The 14,536-nt window shown below is 38.2% G+C and overlaps 1 pseudogene; it reads right to left on the reverse strand.

Annotated features, from left to right (window-relative positions):
- Positions 1–310: 310 nt before the first annotated feature.
- LOC114290526 (callose synthase 3-like) lies at positions 311–11,004 on the reverse strand (annotated as a pseudogene).
- Positions 11,005–14,536: the final 3,532 nt, after the last annotated feature.

Genomic DNA, 14,536 nt, shown 5'->3' on the forward strand with positions numbered 1-14,536 from the left:
GGGATTTTTTGTAAAGCTTCCCTTATAGATTTAAGTAATATCACAGGGCTTTGTTTCACAGTTTGTGCGTTTTTTTCTTATTCGTCAGGAGCTATTCGGAAGATAAAAATGCAGTGATGGGGTACATCCAACTTGGACTTGATTCTATGATATTGATTTGAATTGACTTTGAGGGGGCAATTCCCGGCACCAAGGAGATGTGTGTTCCTTTAGCCGGTTAACAATGCGTCGTATTCGGCCTCATTGTTCGCTGCTTTGAAGCTCAGTTTAACAGCCTGCTCGATTATTGCCCCGTCGGGAGCCATGATCACTACGTCCGCCCCACAACCATGTTGGTTGGATGATCTGTCACAACACAACTACCAAATGTCCCTAACATAAATTCTCCAGTTCGGGTTAGGTTGAATTTGATCAGACTTAAAGTCGGCGAGACATCCAGTGAATTCGCCACAAAGTCGGCGAGCACTTGCCCCTTGATTGAAGTTCTAGGCAGAAGTTGAATATCGTACTGGCCGAGTTCGAAAGCCCATTTTGAAATGTGCCCTGAAGCTTCTGCATTATGGAGTACTGAGCGGAGGGGGTAGTCCGTTGGTACCCCAATGGTATGTCCCTGAAAGTAATGCATCAGTTTTCTTGCTGTCACGACGAGGGCAAGGACGAGTTTTTCCAATGGAAGGTAATGTGTTTCGGCGTCAACCATTGTTTTGCTCACATAATAAACTGGCCGCTGCTCTTCTAGTTCTTCCTTTAACAGTACAGCGCTGACAACCTGGTTAGAAACTGCCAGATATAAAATGAGCAGATTACTTGTCGAAGGTGTTGTCAAGAGTGGAACTAATCAGAGGTAAGTCTTCAAACCTTTAAAAGCGGCTTCGCACTCAGGGGTCCATTCAAAAGCTTTACCCTGCCGAAGGGTATGAAAGAATTGTCAGCAGCGATTTGTGGAACGACTGATGAATCTGTTGAGTGCAGCAGCCATTCCCATCAGTTTCTAAACCTCTTTGACCGATCGAGGAGAGCCGAGTTCTAGAATTGTTGTGATTTGCCTCGGGTTGGCTTCGATTCCGCGGTGGTTGACAATGTAGCCAAGGAATTTGTTGGATCCGATACTGAAGGCATATTTGGAAGTGTTCATCATCATTTTGAATTTGCGAAGAATGTCGAATGTCTCTTCCAAATCGGCTAAATGAGTTTGCTCTTCTTTGGACTTGACCACCATATCATTGATGTACACTTCCATAGTACGGCCGAGTTGCTCCTTGAACATGGCAGTGACTAGTCTTTGGTAGGTTGCTCCCGTATTCTTCAACCCAAAAGGCATAACCTTATAGCAATAGATTCTTATTGGGGTGAGGAATGCAGTTTTGTCTTGGTCCTCTGGATGCATGGCAATTTGATGGTAGCCTCTGTATGCATCCAAGATGCTCATACGTTGATGATGTGCCGTTGCATCTACGAGTTGGTCAATTCTGGGGAGGGGAAAGCAATCTTTGGAACAAGCTTTGTTTAAGTCCGTGAAATCCACACAAACACACCAAGTTTCATTTTTCTTCTTTACGACCACAGTATTTGACAGCCATGTAGGATAGGTCACTTCGCGGATTGCCCCGGCATCAAGTAACTAGTCAACTTCTTCGACAACGACAGTAGTGTGTTCCGCAGCTGACCGCCGGCTTTTCTGAATAATCGGCTTACATCTGGGATCAATGTTTAAGTGGTGTTGAGACACAGATGGATCCACCCCCGGCATCTCATATGGTGACCATGGAAATACATCAAGGTTGCCGAGTAAGAAGGAAATTAGCTCCTGCATGTTGACTTTATTCAGGGAGGCGCTGACTATGAAGAACTTGTACGGATTCCCGTCAATTTCAACTTGATCTAGGGCTCCGGTTGCCTTTTTACTTGGGAGCCGCCCAACGTCGTTGAGGATCTCTCGATCCGGCACCTCAATTGAGTTCACTTCCAACTCTCTTAGTGTCTTTGCGGCAAGAAGATAACATGTCTGCGTCGATTTCTGGGAACCTCGAATTTGCTCATTGCCGTGTTCATTCGGAAAGTAAAGTAGTTAATGATATGTGTTTGGCATAGCCTGCATGGTATGCAGCCAAGTTCGTCCCATGACGAGATTATACGGCGAAGGAAGCTTGGCAACCAAAGATTCTACATTCACTGACTGGGAGCCCGCCCGAATTGGTAGTGTGATTTTGCCCAATGGATATTCCGGATTAGTGTTGAAGCCAAATAACAGACAATGAGCTGGAGGCAGGTCCGACTCAGTGAAACCAAGTTTGACGAAGGTCTTGTAGTACATAACTTCCGAAGTGCTCCCTTGGTCAATGAGAAAACGTTCAATGGTGAATCGGTTTACGCGTAGCTCGATGACCAAGGGATCAATGTGGGGAAACGTCACGCCGACCAAATCAGAATCACCGAAAGTAATACTCGCAGCTTCATGGGTCCGTTTTGCTGGTGTGATTTGCTTTTGGGGGTTAGGATGCGACTGAATTGTATGTATCGCGGATGCCGTCGGCAAGCTGTACATCATATAGATTACGCCGAATGGAGGTGAATCCTGCCATAAAGCAACTGTTTTGGTTGAGTTGTTCTTTCAGATGTGTTTCTTAAGCTGACTGCCTTGTACCAACTCCTCAAGATAATCTTTCAATGCATAACAATTGTCGGTATCATGACCGTGGTCTTTGTGATATTCGCACCGCCTATCCCGTCTCCTCGTGTCGGGGGGTCCCACCATCTTGGGTGGTCATTTGAAGAACGAAAGATGTTAAACTTTAGACATAACCGTGCTGATCGGCTCCGACAACTCCGTATATTTCTTGTCCGCGCGCCTTATGCGCCTGCTATCCATATGAAGTTGTTCATTAGCCCGGTGTGAACATTGGTCATTTGATCGGCGCGAATCTCGTCTTTTGTCTCGTTTAGCCCTATTCCGTGGTTCAGGGCTCTGTGATGGTATAGAATTTATCGGCTGAACAATCTCATATGGGGCCGTCTTGTTGGCGTTGTGCCCGGCTTTGATCCGCAGGGCGTCATCTTCCACTTTGCAGTATTCCTCGACTTTCTTCATTAACAACTAGACTATTTTGGGGGGCCTTCAGGTCAAAGAGCTGCGAAGGGCACTATCAGGGTGCAATCCTATTTTAAAGGCGGTGATAGCCATGGAGTCATTGCAAGCATCATCTACGAGATTGAAGCATTCCCAATAGCGCGCCGAATACGCTCGTAGGGTTTTCCCTAGTTGGATTTGCATTGCGTAGAGAGAATTGGCCTGCTTTAGCTGAACCTCATTGGTGATGAACCTTGCCCTAAAGGATTGTTAGAGTTGATGGATGCTCTTAATCGATGCCGGTTCCAGTTTATAATACGATCTGACAGCCAATGGTCTCAAACTGCTCGGAAATATTCGACACATGAGGGCCTTGTCATCTGCATGTAGCGTTATGGCTTGCTTATAATGACGGATGTGATCAGTGGGGTCCGATTTTCCATCGTGTAGGGTGAACAATGGAGCTTTGAAATTTTTGGGTAGTATTGCCCTTACGATATGTCGCACAAAGGGGTCATGTTGATCCTCTTTGACTGAATCATTTCTTTTTCACTTATTCCGTGCACGCGGACTCCTCTCAGAAGAACTGGAGACTTTGACTCGTCCCTTCTTTTTGGATTCTGGGGATAATGAGTTAGAATCACTGCCACTATCTTGTCTCCGAATTCGAGGTCGTCGACCGTCCTTTCTCAAAGGTCGTGCCGGATCTTAGCGCGCAGCCTGTTGGGATTTTGCCACCTCCAAGGCCAAATCCTGTCGAAGGCGCTTGTTCTCAGTCATCATGTTTTCTAACCTCTGTTTGTTTTGCTTCGCCTGATCCATAATCGCTTGCATTGTCTCATGTGCTAATGTCGAGGGCGAGGTCTGGGCAACTGCGTCAAAGTTCAAGACCCTTCGTGTGGTAATGTTCTCTGGCCCAAGCATGTTGCTTGGAGTGGTATCAACTCATGGCATAAGGTCGTCAGCGACTACCAGAGGATCTTCCGTCACGCCCGCCATGGATGTGCTGGAGTATTCCCACAGACGGCGCCAATTGTGGAGTAGTGGTATGGAAATACTCTTTGGATCTTGTAGGATGCTCGTGATCCTCAACTAGTCACCTGAAAAGAAATCACTACAACAAATTTGGGATTTAAAGACGAAACAAATTTGTCCCAAAATGTATATATTTCGTCACCCAAACTAATTACGACGAACATTTTTCGTCACCCATTTTGTCTCCAAAGGGTCGTCGCTAAAGGGTCTTAGAGACGAAAAAAAAAATTCGTCATTGAAAATGATAAATTTGTGACGAATTTTTTTGTCTCCAATACACTTTGTTAGGAACATACTTGTAAGTAATTAGCGACAAAATATTTTTTCATTAAAGAAGAAATTAGAGACAAAAGTATTTCGTCATAAATATAAGAAATAGAGACGAAATAATTTTGTCACGTTTAATAAAAACGAAGACGAAATTTTTTTTTCAAAGAAGCTACCAATAGAGACAAAAACAAATTCATCATTAAAAATGATAAATTTGTGACGAATTTTTTTGTCTCCAATACTCTGTTGGGAACATACTTGCAAGTAATTAGCGACAAAATATTTTGTCATTAAAGAAGAAATTAAAGACAAAAGTATTTTGTCATAAATATAAAAAATAGAGACGAAATAATTTTGTCACGTTTAATATAAACGAAGACAAAAAAAAAATTGTCAAAGAAGCTACCAATGGAGACAAAAACAAATTCATCATTAAAAATGATAAATTTGTGACGAATTTTTTTTGTCTCCAATACACTCTGTTGGGAACATACTTATAAGTAATTAGCGACAAAATATTTTGTCATTAAAGGAGAAATTAGAGACAAAAGTATTTTGTCATAAATATAAGAAATGGAGACAAAATAATTTTGTCACGTTTAATATAAACGAAGACGAAAATTTTTTGTCAAAGAAGCTACCAATAGAGATAAAAACAAATTCATCATTAAAAATGATGAAATAATGTCAAAAAAAATTCGTCACACATTGAGGATAATAGTGACAAAATGTGACAATATTTTTTGTTATGACAAATTTATTTAGCGACGAAATAAAGAATTTATGACAAAATTAATCATCCACCTAAGCCAAACAAGAGACAAAAAAACCTTCTTTAAGGATGAAAAATTTTGTCAATAATTTCATAATATTTTTTTCCACATTATATACCTATTTTATCAAAATCTAAATTTTAGTTCAACAAATATGACCCTGTTCATGTTGAAACCTGTTGAATATAGCAATTCTATCACAACTTAACCTAACCTGTTATCAACACATTTACGAATTAACAAAATGAAAATATACATTCATCATTACAAATAATTTCATCCTGATATAATAAAATAGTGAAATATCCACAAAATATCCAAAAGTTATAACTTGTTCAATTCCACCAAAAATCTAACAATAACTAGTGTAACTGTATGTGTATCCTTATCAAACAAAAATGAACATTCAAACAAATTACATCATTGTTGCACATCAAAAATGCCACCCCAATCCAATCTGCAAAAAAATAAATTAAAAGTTTTAGTAATAAATCAATTATACAAAAGATTAAAAACATTAGTAACTCATCAATTATACAAAAGACCAGCAAACTAGCAGCAGCGGCAGCAGCAGACCAGCAGAATTAAAGATGACGAAGCATTATTCTTTGGGAAGAGACTCAAATTAATTAAATGTGGAAATCTATATAATTTTCAAGTGTGCCTTATGAGATCATAGTAGTTATTTATGTGCAACAGTAGATTCTTCCAAGCGATTTTGGGTAGCAACACTTTCAAGTAAATAACTTGTCACAAATTCATGGTTTATTTACTTTGTAATTCATTTTCACCACATCAAAGAGTGTGGTTGAAGAATGATGTGGCAAATATCAGTTATAGGGGTGACAATGCCTCCGATCAATTCCAGCAAATCTCATGACCTCAATAAGCAATCTAAGCACTATCAAGTAGAGTAGTATTTGGTTGAGACTATCTTATCTCCTATTAAATTTAAAACTACTGATCCAAAGTCTGTTTTAAAAGAAAGCCTTACTTTTTACTTGATCCAAATTCTGTACTGCCTCTGAAGAATTAGCAGACTTAGGCAAAGCAGCCTTCACTAGCTCAGAATAGTAAACCTTCTGGTTAATTTTTTTAGATGCATCTTTGTTGGGTTCTTCAACCTCATCAATGTAAGCTACACGAAGAGATGGATACCTGTGACAAGGAAATATGACAATGGTAAATTATGACAATCACCAAATCCACAAAAGACTATACCGGAACACATACGTTGTCATAACCCTTAGAATGTCTTGTGCACGAGGATTTCCAGATTGTTTGTCAATCCCATATTGCTGACATGAGACCACGTATGTAAGCTTCATATCGGCCACTACTTGACATTGTGCCCACAATGACCTTTCTCCTTTAATCTAATCCTCCATATTTAATTCAACAGCCTTGTAGCCTTCCATTAAATCTGATCATGGGTAGTCATCAAGTAACAAACGTGCATTCAGAGTATCTTGATGTATAACAATTTTTTCATTCAAATAAAAAGAATACTAGCATTTTTATTAACACCAAAGCGAAAAGCTGTGTAACATCAATGATCCCAAATTCTCCAAATGGACGAGCAAATACCTTCATCCTTGGCCATATCAAGGAAGGCCTGAAGTTCCAAAGCTTTCCGGTAATACATCATGCCTCTTACTGGCATTTGTAATAATGTATCAGTACAATGAAAAATGAAAGGATGTGCTAATAGTAAGATCTTGGTGCTACAGAACACTCTCGCCACATACACAGACAACCAATGAAAAAACACATGCAGACATGCATCTGAGCACGTCCACACACGAAAACAAACAGCTTACCAGTCCTAGTCAATATTTGGCCTCTATATGATGCCCAAAGGCGTAGTTTTTCTAATTTGTCTTCTTCAAGTTCATCCGATCCTTTAAATTCTTCTTCATTGTCGTGCTTTACTCGCTTAAGAAAGTTGTTCCATTCATCTGCATGATCAATTTGATACCACCAAAAAAACAAAAAATGCTTGAAATGCCTATTAAAAAAACACAATCCACCAATGTTGCCCATATGAAAATCTAACCAGGAAAAATTTTCTGCAGGTAAAAAGGGATGGAAACCCCATCTTCATTTTGCACTTCCAATTCATGCAGAGAGAATAGCACCTCTTCCGAGTAATAAGGCGTCGAAACACTAGGAGAAACATCACCGCAACACATACAAAAGAAATTGATTATCAATAACAAACGAGAAAAAGATTCATAATAGCAGATAATAGCATACAGCACCTAGTCTTTGTACAGAAGAAACATGCATTCTTACAGGGGCTTCAGAGGTTTCACTGCTAGGCCACACATTGTAGAAAATATTTAGGCCTCGTTTGGGTAGTTAATATTTTAGATTAAAAGTAAAAAAGCCACTAGAAAATCCCAAAAGCTAAAAAAATCTCAACTCATACAAAAACGTCAAAGATTTCTTTCAATTCACTCCACTTCTTGCATATCTTTTGGTAAGAAGTCAAAAAGTCATTCCCAAACATATTTTAGACAAAAAGTCACTTCCCGAACGACCCCTCAGTGCTTAGTTTTGAAAATTACAATAAGAGTACAAAATACAAACAAGTACACGACCAACAAATCAAGCACATACAACACACGCATTCAAGGAAAACTAAGGTCACATGCAAAAGAACTCGAAAAACTTACGAGAAGGAAAGCATATTGCGGACTTTAGGTGCTGAAGGCATGTCCATAAACAATGAATTTGAGAAAAATGAAATGCGCCTTCGAGCTTCTAGGTTTGATGGTACGTCCATTGCAGCCTCCTTCACTGTAAGCAATAGATCGAGCCGTTTGATCTGCAGAAATGCATCAAAGTTAACAGGTACTACTTTTATTTTATTTTTTTTTGGAGAGGGGGAGGGGGGAGACAGGAGGATGAATCAATAGGTAAATAGTTTGGAATTAAAATTTGTCATTATGATATCACCAATCACCTTCTTTTTCCAAGCTTTTGTTTCTTGAACCGAAAAATTTATTGCTCCAGCAGATGCAAATAATTGATATTCAAGGGGGACCATCCCCTCATGTCCTGATCCACCATGGATAGAATCTACCAAGCTGTTGAAGAAAAAATGTAACCAACATCAGATGGCATCAAGTCACTAGTATAAAATCAGGAGCAATCACATCAAAATGCTTCACCTATTTATATGATCTTCCATCATTATGTCTCTTGTCACAACCTCCGGCATGTCTTGGAAAAGAATCACAACCTGATCCCTGTCTGTCTGCTTATTCTCTAACTGCAGAAATGAAACTAAATCAGTGTGAACACTTCATAAATCCCATTAACGAGTCACATAAAACAACTGCCATGATATTGCAAATACATACCAAGAACTTGATAAGCTTGACGAAGTGGTCATAGAGGCTAGGAAGACTACCCATATTGTATTCAGTTAATAGCTTGCCTTCTTCTATATGTTTGTCAACCTCAGTTAATATATATTCTATAACCCTGGAAAGGCCATTTGGACAAATAAAGCATTACGATATAACAAAGCATCAATATGTACTATGTATATCCATTTCTCAATCAAAATTATAAGAATGTAATAAAACTTACTCTTTTTCGCGACCACCCTGAACCAAAATCTTAATAATGTTTTGAAATGAAGCATAGCACTCACGAACAGCACAAGACATGGTCGTCAGCTTCAATCCTCTTTTTCAGCTCTCTATCCTTTCCATTGCTGTCCTTAGCCATGTCCAACGCTATTGGGATCTAGCCAAAAGACATATATAGTCATCAGAAAATTATGTTAAATCGTGTTACCCTTGAGACAAAGTTTAGTATGTTCTCAAAGATTCCATCACAACTACTATGACCAGAGACTTGCACGTTGCTTCCACCCACTGATCATCAGAGAATAAGTTTATTAAGTGAATTAGAAAGCAGATACTCGAGACCTTCTGCAAAAAAATTCCCTATCTTTGCAAGCCAATCCAATGATACACTTGCCTGTCCCTGTAGAATTTCTCTACTTCGAATGATCAAAATTATTCTCAAACATGTTTTTAAAACGCAACCGTAACCATACATAATGGTTTCAATGGTTACCACCACCCGTTATGGCCGCTATAGCGGTGTGATAGAAATTCACAACCGTAACAGCCACCACTGTTATGTAAAGGCCGTAGTCCCCGTTACAAAACCATTACGACCGTTGCGTTTTTTTTTTATATTATAAATTTTGTATTAGGCTATTTTTCTCTATTTTCTTTTTTTAGCTGTTAAATTCGCACCCCAAAAATAAATAAATAAATAAAAATTTAGCAAAAGTCTTAGATTGACATGTTTTGAATGTCCAATTTTCAAGTTCTACAAGACTTGAGTTGCTCTCAAGGTTAAAATGACCTTACTTCTCTCTGTCTTTTTCTTTTTTCAAACTTTCATTACTTTTTTTTATTGACAAGCTTTCATTATTTTCTCAATTGATTCTTTGAATATTAACTTATATCTATTTGCTCTTAGGTCAAATTTATTGAAAAAATAAATAAATAAATAAAATTGGATATCATGTTCTATACTATTACAATACTTCCATTTTCGCAACACTTCCAATTGGGAATTTCGCAACACTTCCATTTTAAACAAATTTGAACCATGTGACAAACCTTGCTAGCAAGCAAAAATGGAGGCCATTGTATGTGGTCCAACTCACGGTCAACCCAATATGGAACAAGCAACAGGTCCATTTCCCTGGAAATGATACAAAGTTATACATACTATAGCAGAATACAATAAGAATCAGAAGAAAAAAAAATAAAAAATTTCTCAACACATGTTAGGACACAAAAAAAGGTTAGATCGTAGGAGTCAAACAACATAAAAAAAATAGGTGTGTATTATTGTGCAAAGTTTCAGACCCATGATTACCTATCACTTATAAGATCCTTTCTCTAAAACTGCTGATTATTGTGTTCCATAACTGAGCAAATCTTGCTGCTGCTTTTTCATTGCTTGATGGGATCTGAAAAAATTTATTAGATAAATAAAATTGAAGGAAAGGAATTTCCATATTTTCTAGAGAGTAGCAAATGAAATAACCTGAGCAAAGTTCCGAGAAAAAGTGGACTTCAGCAGTCCTTTCTTTTTTGTTGGCTCACTCTTTTCCTCCGGAATTAAACAGGCGTTAAAAGCAGCAGGCAATGATTGAAATTTGGACCTTAGCATTCCTAAAGTTCGAATCTGCAAGCAATAGAGGTTACGGAAATGGAGATGCGTTGAAGTGATGGTAAATAAAATTGAAGAAACCCCATACATCATAAAGCTTCAAATAAGTAAAGAACAATAAAGAGACTCAAACTACAAAACCATAAATCATGCTTAAGCAAATCCATAGACTGCTGTTTAATATTATGCATACTAATGATTAAAAGAAATTCAACAATGTTTTTGCCCCAAATGTCCTCACGTGGACATGCAGATATGAGCTTGTGATAAATCACATTCATAAAAACACGTGTATATCCTTATTAGTTCTTTTTTGGTTTGGCATGTGCAGTTTCACTCACAAACCTGCATATATATATAGTTGAATTACAATTTTACATTTTGGAAAATAAAATCATGTTAATTTTAAAAACATGTATCTCTCATTGTATTTACACATCAAAGCTTCTTGATACCTATTAGCTATAGCCAATTATCTTGTTCTTCTCAGCACAAAGCACAATTATCTTCATCCTTACACATTCAAATATTGCAAAGGTTGTCCATAATAACCCAAAACAACACAGCCCATCACCAATATAGGCATCCTTCTATAAACATCTTTACACTTGCTACAAATGGAGAAACTATTATACTCTGTACCTTCATTCTTAAAGTGTAGCTAACACATCTGGAACAAAAAAAAAAAAAAAAAAAAAAAACAATTTTGGATATATATACTTATATAATATATATTGGGGGACATATTGTTAATTCTCATTTTAAATCACTAACAGAAGTAACAAAACTCATTGGACTCTCCCACAGATTGGAACCAATTTAAGTACCCTTATTCAGGTGTGCAACTAAAAGTGCCCATGTTCAGGTGTTCAACTAAACTAAATCATGTATTCTTCACACAACCAGGATTTGTGTCTTCCTCTGACCTTACTTCAGCACAATTTGAGTAAAATTCTGGCTTTATAGGTTACTAACTAGAGGGAAAAATTCTGGCTTTATAGGTTACTAACTATAGGTTACTAACTATAGACTACAGTTAACAAAGGAAAAAATTTTGGCTTTATAGGTTACGAAGTTGTAAGTATAAACACTAAGAACATAGAGCTTGAAACAAAAGTAATTTATTAGTCAATATTTCTATTGAAGAGATTTAACTTTTTGTCTCCAAAATGAAGAGAGTGCTGCCACTGTACATGTCAAGTCCAGTTTGAAGAATTTTAATGTCACATCCCAAGTAACCTACTGGCCAAACAAATTGAACAGAATGGGTATACCAAGTTACCAACATGGCCCAAAAGCTTAAGCCCAAGTGATATACCAAATTAAGGTTTCATATTATAAAGAGGAAGAAGAAGAAGAAGCGACAGAGAAAAGCCGAAAAGAAAGAAAACGGTATGCCGATGTATCTTTGCAAAAAGATAGTTGGGCAACAATCCCCCACTCGTTAATCTTGAAAACGACAATGACTGAAGGCGTATTAAAAAATTCAACAGAAGACGAGGCTCTGTGAAACACATCTAGTGCAACAAAAACAATCGGGTTAAGGTTTGAGATTATGTTTGGAAGCAAAGATCAACACTGAACAGCTACATTTTAAAAGTTAAAAGTAAAAAGCTTACCACCTTCAATAACAGTAGATCCACTATTTTTGACGAGTTCAGAATTTTATGAACCTTCAACCACTTGAAAAGTAGAAAAAATATTTTATCACGGTACGGAGAGTTCAATAGGCTTTGCTTATAAACATGTATTTTTGTCATAATTTACTTCTTTGCCATAATTTTTGTGTGATATTCTAGAAGCATACAACTCAATATCTTATTATAAAATTTGAAAACAAACAAAGGTACAAGGAATGCCAAACAAGCTGATAATTCATAATTCAAAATCAATGACTACCTCCTGGCAGCAAATGTAAGAATCCGTTGCCGAGACCGACCCTCCCCATCAGTGCCAATCTATAGCGATCCCGGGTTTACCCTTGTTGTACAGTGATCCGGACATGTGTCCGTGGATGTTGGTAGTTGTTTATTATCTAGTTTGCATCCTCTTTACTTTGTTTATTGAGTTATAGGATGTGTTGGGCAGGTTTGTTACAAGTTGGTTGTGTTTGGGAGCCTAGTGTTGCTGCCCAGATTTTTGGACCTTCGCTCGAGCGAGGAGTTGGTCGCTCGAGCGAGAGTTGAGTTTGTGTCTGGTGGGTCGAGCCAGAGTGGCTTCACTCGAGCGAGTGATGGCGTCTGGTTCTGGACCTGAGAGTTGCATTTCTTGGCTCGAGCGAGCTTTTCTTGGCTCGAGCGGTCTGGGTTTGTTCTTCGCTCGAGCGAGAGGTATGTCGCTCGAGCGAGAGGTATGTCGCTCGAGCGTGCTTCTGGTTGCAGACCTGAAGGTTTGAGTTTTTGGCTCGAGCGAGAGTTTCTTGGCTCGAGTGAGAGTTTTCTGTGTCTGGTCGCTCGAGCGACTAAGTCTTCGCTCGAGCGAGAGTGTTTTATATCAGCGGACAGTAGCGTTTTGAAACATCACTTTTTCACTTTATTTTTCTTTCAAACCCTTGATCCGAGACGCTCTCTCTCTAAACTTACACTCTCTCTAAGATTTGATCTCCCTAGAGTGTGAATCTAGCCTAGGGCCTTTGTTAAAAAGATAGAGGGCGTTGAGAGCTTTGATTTAATCTGAAAAAGTTTGGATTTGGAGCACGTTGATCTTCGAGTCTTCATCTCCTTTTTGGCTTAAACTTCGAGGTAGGGATATCCTACTCCTCTCTATGGATTTTGTCTTTAAATTTTAGTATTTTGAGATGTTGGGGTTGGTTTGGTAATTTGGTAAAAGTTTGGGCTTTTGTGCAATTTTACAAAAGTTGGGGTTTTATTCATAATAAACCTAGATACATGTTTGGCATAGAGAAATGGAATAAAAGTGGAATCATTGATGAAAATGGAACCTAAGGGTTGAAATGTTAATTATGGATAATGACCTAATTACATTGTTTGATTAATTGGGATAATTAATTGTGAGAAATGAGGAAATGTAATGTTGATTGAATATCCATTGTGCATTTATGTTCTGTTTAGAAATAACTGCTTTGGGCTATCGGTGGAGGATAGTCGTGATTGTTGTAGACAATGCATGATGATTAGGCAAACTGAAACTAATCAATGAAGTGTGTCATAGAACTTGACGGTTGATAGAATACATTAACTATATGTATTGGGTGATTGTATATAGAACCCATGTGTTTGTATACGTTATGTGTAGAGGATGAGATGGGGGATGTACTCCGCGGTGTAGGGGAAGATAGGGGATGTACCTCTAAACCGGATAGTGTTGGGAGAAGATAGGGGATGTACCTCTAAACCGGATAGTGTTGGGAGAAGATAGGGGATGAACTCCGTAGATACAGCTCATATGCTTGTCTAGTAAAGTGAAGATAGAGCTCATATGCTTATCTTTGTAAAGTGTGGATATAGCTTATATGCTTATCTGTGGATATTGTTGATATACATATCTGTTGTATAATGTGGATATAGCTTATTTGCTTATCTGAGAATGTGGATATTGTTGTTATACATATCTGTTTAGAATGTGGGTGGTGTTTATATGCCTATCCGTTGAAAAAGGGAAAATGAAAGGTAACTTGGACTCATAAGTCGTGTGGCATAAATATGTGATTTATGTGAATGTATCAGTGTTGGCCATCTATCAATTGCTAATATTTTAGTCATTGTTCATGGTTGGTTTAGTATATTTCTACTGGGCTGTGGCTCACCCTATATGGGAATATCATTTTCAGGTACAGGTAGCATGCCACCTCCAAGGACATAGCTTGGGAGGCTAGAGGCGGGCACACTTTTGTTGTTTTACTTTTGATGTATTACATGGAAATTCAAGCCAAGGGCTTAATGTGTATGAGTTAGTACTCTTTTGTTGTAACCAAGTGTTAACTTGGAAAGCTGTAAGCCCATAGGGCATTTGCTTTTGTTGTTAACATGTAATCCTTATGTAATAGAACTCTGATAAATGGAAGAATGTGGAACCTTTACATCTCAATGCATGTCTTATTTGATGGGTTTAATGTTATTATTTTGAGGGCGTAACAACTTGGTATCAGAGCGTACCGGGTTCGAATACTTTGGGTACGTGGGAAGTGATTAGGATCACAATGGGTTTGTCTCGCTTGATA

The sequence above is a fragment of the Camellia sinensis genome, chromosome 3, assembly GCF_055761805.1.
Source record: "Camellia sinensis isolate YWXY chromosome 3, ASM5576180v1, whole genome shotgun sequence".
NCBI classification, from domain to species: domain Eukaryota; kingdom Viridiplantae; phylum Streptophyta; class Magnoliopsida; order Ericales; family Theaceae; genus Camellia; species Camellia sinensis.